This window comes from Drosophila takahashii, chromosome X, assembly GCF_030179915.1.
Source record: "Drosophila takahashii strain IR98-3 E-12201 chromosome X, DtakHiC1v2, whole genome shotgun sequence".
Classification (NCBI taxonomy): domain Eukaryota; kingdom Metazoa; phylum Arthropoda; class Insecta; order Diptera; family Drosophilidae; genus Drosophila; species Drosophila takahashii.
In genome coordinates, this window is record NC_091683.1 from 25762276 (window position 1) to 25770808 (window position 8533).

Here is an 8533-nt window from a genome sequence, read left to right on the forward strand (position 1 = left end):
TTCTTACAAAAATTTACCAGAGCCCCTAAATAGCTTGATGATGGGTAGTCATCCTGACCATAATCACTTCATGGCGTTTATAAGAAAGTACAACAATTGCTTTCAAATGACGTCATTTGGTAGTACGAAAATTGTCAAAGATAGGTTCATGCCTACATTTAAAGTTCAAGGTCAAGTGTATCACTTGGTTGGTAGCCTCTTGCCGGCTCCTCAAAAGGAAGCTGAGTTTTTGCAAATTTATTTTGTTGGCGAGGATGAAACAGAAGTTAATTTAAGGAGAAAACATTATTCTGACGTTAAACATGACTTGGTAAAGGCACTCCAAATAATGCTGCACAATTGTAATCCATATATTAATGGGTTCAAAACTGCACTACAAAAAGTTCCAAAAAATTGTCAGGATTTTAAAATGGTTATTCACGCTGAAAAAAAACCAGCTGATGCTCATAAAGGCCGCTATAATGCTCCTGCAGCCAAAGAAGTTGCTTTGGTATTAATTGGCGAACAATTTCAAAAGAGAGACATTGTTATTGAAAGTTATGAAAACAAACTTCAGCGCATAAGTGAAATCCATCGCTCATATGATAGTTTACAATATCCTTTACTATTTTGTCATGGAGAGGATGGATATTCTATTAACATACCTCGAATTGATCCAGTGTCAAAAAAAGACTTAAAAAAGACCGTGTCAGCATTAGACTTCTATAGTTATAGGTTAATGGTTCGATCATCTGAAGACAATCATTTATTGCGTTCGAGATCTTTGCTTAGTCAATTTGTGACAGATATGTTCGCAAAAATCGATAGTGAAAGATTAAATTATATTCGAAACAATCAAGCAAAATTAAGAGCAGAAACTTGTATACATCTTAAAGATGCAATAGGCGGCCAAGATGCAGATGCACGCCAACTTGGTCAAATGGTTATTTTACCTTCAACATTTACTGGTTCCGCACGATATATGCATGAAAAGACGCAGGATGCTATGACGTATGTTCGACACTATGGTCGCCCTGATCTCTTTATAACATTTACATGCAATCCTAAATGGGATGATATATCCAAAGCGTTATATCCGGGTCAAAAACCCCATGATCGCCATGACATTATTGCTCGAATTTTTCATTTAAAGGTAAAAATATTAATGTTTTTATTGGATAAAGGCAATTTATTTGGTGAGGTCCAGTGCTTCATGTATTCAATAGAATGGCAAAAGCGTGGCCTGCCACATGTACACATACTTCTTTGGCTAAAATCTCATATTATGCCTGAGCAAATTGATTCTATCATAAGTGCTGAAATTCCCGATCCTGATAAGGATCCTCTACTTCATGATATCGTCAAGGCAAATATGATTCATGGACCCTGCGGGGCATTAAATTCGAAATCGCCTTGCATGAATGAAGGTAAATGCACAAAAAGATTTCCAAGGCAGTTTTTGAAAGATACTTTGACTGGGAAAGAGGTTACCCACAATATAGGCGAAGGGCTCCAATAGATAGTGGTTTTACTATTGTTATCAATGGTAACATTATAGATAACCGTTGGGTTGTGCCGTATAATCCAACTCTTTCGCGTGCTCTTAGAGCCCATTTAAATGTAGAATACTGCAGCTCAGTAAAGTCTATTAAGTATGTCTGTAAGTACATTAATAAAGGGAGTGATCAAGCGACAATTGCAATAGAAAACGTAAGAGACGAAATAAAATTATATGAAAGTGGTCGATATATAAGCAGCTCAGAAGCAGTATGGAGAATTTTAGCGTTTCCCATACATGAGAGATATCCAGCAATCACTCAATTAGCTGTGCATTTGGAAAACGGTCAAAGGATATACTTCAATCCAGATAATCCAAATCAATTGGCTAATCAGATAATGAATCCGCAAACTACGACACTAATTGCATTTTTTGAGCTTTGCAAAATTGACTCATTTGCGAGAACCCTTCTTTATGCCGAAGTGCCTTCTTTTTACACGTGGAATAACAAATCATTTCAAAGAAGAAAACGAGGGGTTGACGTTCCAAATTTCCCTGGGGTTAAAAAAGATCAATGTTTGGGTCGTGTGTACACTGTTCATCCCAAAAATAGTGAATGTTATTATCTTAGACTTTTACTCCATGAGGTAAGAGGTCCAACCTCATTCTTGGATTTAAAAACAGTAAATGGTGTTGAATACAATACTTTCCAAATGGCTTGCAAAGCTTTGGGCTTACTGGAAGATGATAATCATTGGGACTTGACCTTGACCGAAGCTGCACAATGTCAAATGCCAACAAAATTGCGAGAACTATTTGCAATAATGTTAGTATCTTGCCAAATAAGCGATCCACTCCATCTTTGGGATAAGCACAAATCAAGCCTCTCAGAAGATATTGTGTACCAAATACAAATGCGAGTAGATGGTAGTGTAGATCCAGCCCTTCTGGAGCGTGCGCACACCAAGTGTTTAATTACAAAAGATATGGTACTATCTATAGGAGGAAATATTTTATCAGAGTACGGTTTACCTGAGCCAAACAGAGTCGATGAACCATTAGCAAATAGGGACTATTTAAGAGAGATCAACTATGAAAATAATGAATTAGGTATTATTAATGACGAAAATTCACTTAATGCCGAGCAAAACGTAGCATATAAGCACATATTAGAAAGTGTTGAGGCCGAACGAGGTGGAATATATTTTTTGGATGCTCCTGGTGGCACTGGAAAAACGTTCCTTTTGAATTTGATTTTAGCAAAAGTTCGTTTAAATAAAAATATTGCCTTGGCTGTCGCTTCTTCTGGAATAGCTGCCACTTTGCTAACCGGAGGTCGAACAGCGCATTCTGCATTTAAACTTCCATTGAATTTAATAAATGTGGAAATGCCGTATTGCTCAATTTCAAAGCAGTCCAATATGGCCATGGTTTTGAAAGACTGTAAGCTTATTGTTTGGGATGAATGCACTATGGCGCATAAGGGCGGCTACGAAGCTCTCGATAGGACTTTGAAGGATATACGAGACAATAACTTTGTAATGGGTGGCGTTACAGTTCTTTTAGCAGGAGATTTTCGTCAAACCCTTCCAGTAGTGCACCGCGGAACCAGAGCAGATGAAATAAAATCGTGCTTAAAATCTTCTTTTCTGTGGCCTGATATCACGAAACTAGCCTTAACCAAAAATATGCGTGTGCACTTGAACGGCGATCAATCTGCTGGATTTTTTGCAAAAACATTACTCCAAATTGGAGACGGCATATATCCAACAATTGAGGGAAAGATAAAGATACCAACATGCTTGGGAACTTTAGTAACTTCAGTCGAAGACCTTACTTCGAAAATATTTCCTGATATTGTAAACATTGCTGAAAAGTCTCTAGATTGGTTGTCTGAACGCGCAATTTTAACTTCAAGGAATGATAGAGCTTCTTCAATAAATGACTCACTATTAAAGTCATTTGACGGTCAAGAGGTAACATACAAATCTATTGACTCAGTCACGGTATTAGAAGATGCTGTTCACTTTCCTGTCGAGTTCCTGAACAAACAGAACCCTCCAGGTTTTCCTTTGCATAATCTTTCTCTTAAAATTGGGGCCCCCATAATGTTGCTACGTAATTTAAGTCCTCCAAAACTTTGCAACGGAACGAGATTGCAAGTTAAAGCTCTCCATAAATTTGTCATAGAAGCAGTAGTTTTTACTGGATGCGCTAAGGGTGAAAAGGTGTTTATACCTAGAATTCCCCTTATAACATCTAACCTACCCTTTGAATTCAAAAGACTGCAATTTCCCGTGAAAGTCTGTTTTGCAATAACTATCAATAAATCCCAGGGACAGACTTTAAAGTTAGCCGGATTAGATCTAAGAGAGGATTGCTTTTCTCATGGTCAGTTTTATGTTGCCTGTTCCCGAGTTAGTTCGGCAAGTAATTTAATAATTTTGGCACCTGATGGAAAATCAAAAATGTTGTTTATCAAGAGGTTTTAAATTAAAGGTTACAATTAAAAATCTTCTTCACGTGGAATATGCCTGGGGTATGCCTGGGGTACCCCTGGGGACACCACTTTAAAAAAAATGCGCCAAATCCTCTACCTCCAGGGTGGTGTGGAAATGAGGTTCACTTAAATTTAATCAATGTAACCAACATTTCTTTTATTGCACTAATATGCATTAAAAAAAACTAGCAATGCTCTGCTAATTGACGCGGACAACGTCGCGGCGGGTATTGCTAGTAAATATAATAAAACTATACTCCAAATTTTTAGTTAAGCTCAAGATCAAACTATTTAGAAACTAATATCGGGGCAAAAACAATGTGGAAATCTGTTTTATTTAAGTTTCAAGGTTTTTTGCTTGGTGGACCTTTTGGTGAAAGTGCCCATATGTTCGTATGAATGTGTGTATACGCAAATCTCAATAGTTTTTCTAATTTCTATACAGTTTTAGAGTAGAGCCCTGAATATTTTACGGAATACATACACATTTTGATTCAGAATTGCATCCATTAGGTGTTTTATCCTAATTTAATCATCACATACTTATGTACATGCCATTTTGTCGATGTGCTGTGTGTAATTACGTTTCTTACATTCAAATGTGAAAACCAATCAAAAATTGTTTAAATTAAAAACAAAAACTCCTTATGCATTTTTCGGGTTAGCTTCACACTATGATTAAGAATTGCATCTATTAAATTATTCGTTCTGGTGTCCAAATAGTAAACTTTTGATCAGGTGTTTCCAAACCAGAAAAAAAAACATTTGCCGCCTCTCTTTTGTTTCTAATGACTCTCTCTCTGCTCTCTCGGTCTGCTTCTGCTCACGTTGTTTTTATGAGAGCTGTGTTCGAAATTCGTTCGTGAGCAAGCATACAAAAAACGAAAACAGCCCCCGCAATCTTACAAAAAAAATCATATAAAATCAACCATGGGTCCAAAAAAACAAAAAAAAATGCCTTTCTGATTGTATGGCATAGCTCCACACTTTAAACCAAGAACGGATCCGATCGCATAATCGTTGCGGAAAAAAAAATGTAGTACCCCCAACCGGAAGTCGGTTGAGGCTCATCTTCTGGGCTTTCAAAGATTTTCACAAATAAAGCTCAACTTGTTTGGTAGAAAACTGTGGAAATGATTGATGTTTAAGTCCCGCAATTTCGCATTTTTTAAAAGTCCTGGGAGTCCTTAGGAGCCAAATTTTAAAAAATCCTTTCTTAGTGCACACCTCCTCTAACACACGATTGAGAACCAATTATTTTCAGAATTTTAGGTCTTATGGTTTGGCCTGGGGGAACATGACGCAAATCGACATCTACTCTTTTATAGTAATACTCGATGACAAACGCCACCAATATACACAAAAATCAGTTTTAGGCTGTTTTTTTGTTATTTTTTAGACCTGTCTTCAGTTGATAATTTATCCATTAGGAATGCTAATATGTGACATTTTTTGTACTAAATGCTTCATTTACATGTTAAACTATTAAGTTAAAAGCAAAACATCCGGCAATTGAGGGATAGAGGTAAAGAAATCCACTTTACAAAACAGTCGGAAAAAATGTCCCGAGCGACATGTCCCGAGCGAATGTGTTTGAAACTGCATACCAAAAAAACGGCAAACAATTTTTGAGTAAAAACAAAACCATTTCATAGCGACATGTTTGGACAACATTCTAAAAAAAAATCGCATTCAAATATTTCATCAGAATTGAAACTGTTGTTGAATGAACTTCCCCGAAATCCACTTCTATTTTTGTCCCGAGCGAATACGGCAGTTTTTTAACGATATCTTAAAAACTAAAAATGGTACAAAATCAAGATTTTTGGGAAGAGTGAAAAGAAAGGCACAATATTAAAATTAAAATCCATTTTTTTCCATTTTTTTTCAACTTTAAAGGTGAGCAAACGTCCCGAGCGACAATATGGAAGTGCCCATATGTACTTTAAAAACATAAAATGAAATATATGCGTGCACAAATAACTTTCCAATTTAAGAAAAGGTCGTATTCGCACAACGTTCATAATCTGGTAATTGTACCCGCTAAAATGTACCTACAAAACTTTTTAAAAAAATTGGTTTTAAATTGTGTTAAATGCGAGGGTAGGTATTTAAGTGTCATTTTTAATCAAATAAAAACACCTCTTAACGAGGTAAAAAACTAGTGACGATCGCACCTTCAACATACAAAAGTTCTGATATCAACATTTGTGACGAAAAATTATTACACTCGTCATTAAATAGACTTCCTAATCTTTTCTCATTCGGCCCGCCCTAGCAGACTATTCCAGCCTTTTTCCCTTCACAGGCATTTTCTATTGCAGCGTGCCAAATGAGAAAATATTAGAAAGTCTATTTAATGACGAGTGTAATAATTTTTCGTCACAAATGTTGATATCAGAACTTTTGTTTGTTGAAGGTGCGGTCGTCACTAGTTTTTTACCTCGTTAAGAGGTGTTTTTATTTGATATCAGAAGTTTTTGTTTGTTTACATTTGCTCTCATAGGAGCTAAAATATACATTTAAATTTAAATTGGTCAATCATAATTTGTAAGCCATTGTATTTAAACAAATTAAGTTAAAAAGGCGTTTAAGTATTTCAAAATACCTTTTAAACGAGGTATGGCACATGTCTGTACCTTTAGTAGTGTAGAACTTACAAACTAACGAAATTTAGCCATTTTTAGCTTTTTTCCCGCTAAAGTAGCGGTTTTTTCGAAAAGTCGTAGAACAAAAGATTCCTATATGGAACTCTTAAGTGCAAATTTACTGATTCCATGACCCTAAAATACAGTTCGGATACCCTCACACAAAATTCAATACTCAGGAAGCTTTAGTTGTTCGAGCTGGCAAAAGTGGCTATTTTCGTATAAAAATAACTTTTAAACGTGACTTTTTACAGTAATGTGTTATATACCAAAATTTAAGGAATCTCAAGGGCTATACAGTTTAAGGTTTTAAAGAAAATCGTTAGAGCCGTTTTTGAGAAAAATAAAAAAAAGCTAAAAAAGTTTTAAAAAATTGTCTTTTGTTCATATTTTTTTATTTACACAAATTGCATATAGAAGGCGTTTATAGCATTTCAAAATACCTTTCAAACGAGATGCAGCACAAGTCTGTAGCTTTAGTAGTATAGAAGTTACGGCTTTCCGAATTTTAGCTATTTATAGCTGTTTTCCCGCTAAACTAGCGAGTTTTTCCAAAAGTGGTAGAAGAAAAGTTTTTTATATCGATGTGATGAACGTCATATCAAATTTTCAAAACTTAAAAAACATGTTTTGGACAAACTGACAAACAGAATTAAATTTTAATTTTGGGAAGACGAAGAAAATCTTATTTTGGCTATAACTTTTGAACGGAGCGTCGGATTTTGACAAATGACCCCTCATTCGACGGGTATTTTTAAAAGGAATACAATTAAAACATTGCGAGGGTGCATTTATCCCCACCGGCCCCAACAGCTCCAAATTTCGAAATTTTCACTTTTTCACTTTCACCGCTCTCTCTCCCAAGCCAATTGATTTTCTTAGAGTCTTGGTATGCAATCCTGTTAGTTTTCGTAATACCTTTCGATAGGTGTATCACTCATTATGATCGGACCATCACAGTAGATTTTCATTTCTTCGTGTATATATAGTAGTCGCCTTCGCACACTCTCCTGGTGCGCTTCGTCACTACATGGACTGCCGTCCATAGTGATATATTCTTTTTTAAGGTTTTTGGGCTTTAGATCTGTTCGAAAAAACGGTAAAAAAATAGTAAGAGTTTTTGTCTGCGTTCTCTGCGATATATTTAGGCTACCAGAACGGTGGAGTTACGGTGGGAATAAGGTGAGGTTAGTGCGGGATTAAGTTGCGATTAAGGAGGTATTAGATAGATAAGGGTAAAAGTAATGTAAAGAAGGTTTAAAGGTGATGTAAAGGTGAAGGTAAGAAAGGTAAGGTTCGTTTGGGTCAAGGTGACAAACAAGTTTAAATAAGAAAAAGTGAAGTTAAAGTTAATAGGTATAGTAAGGAAACATTTTTTTCAGGTGAGACTAAAGTTAGGTTAGCTAAGAAGAGGAAAAACTGGTGTTAGGGTGGGTTAAGAAATAGTGAAAACAGCATTAGGGTGCTAAAAAAGTATGCAAAGGGTGAGAATAAAATACGTGGGGTTAAGGTGAGGTAATATTAGGTAATATAAGGTATGTTATGGCTAGAAGGATATGGATAGAATGTTAGTGCGCTTTAGGTGGGTTTACTGTTTAGCTAAGGTTAGGCGGGATTTTACTCGGATATTAATTTGAATTAGGAAATATGAAAAAATCAGCAATAAATGCTTTGCTTATAGTAGCGGACAACGTCGCTTCGGGTATTGCTAGTACTCGATAAATATATAATATATAACTTTATAACTGTTTATAATTACCGTCGTAGGTCCATTGGCTATTTAAAGATGGGTTGTACTTATGTACCTCGTAGAATGATACCGCGCAGGCAATGTGTTCCTTTTCTTTTGTAGTTGATGAGACTGTTGCCGTGTTTTTAACAGTATGGTAACTCCTCAACACAGCTTCA

At 35.9% G+C, this 8533-nt stretch overlaps 1 long non-coding RNA gene across 1 annotated transcript in view; it reads left to right on the forward strand.

Annotated features, from left to right (window-relative positions):
• LOC138913865 (uncharacterized) overlaps positions 1 to 8245 on the forward strand; it is a 78650-nt gene extending 70405 nt beyond the window's left edge. The window contains exon 2 of the long non-coding RNA XR_011419734.1: positions 7693 to 8245. This is a non-coding gene — a long non-coding RNA (uncharacterized lncRNA). The remainder of the gene's footprint in view (positions 1 to 7692) is intronic.
• Positions 8246 to 8533: the final 288 nt, after the last annotated feature.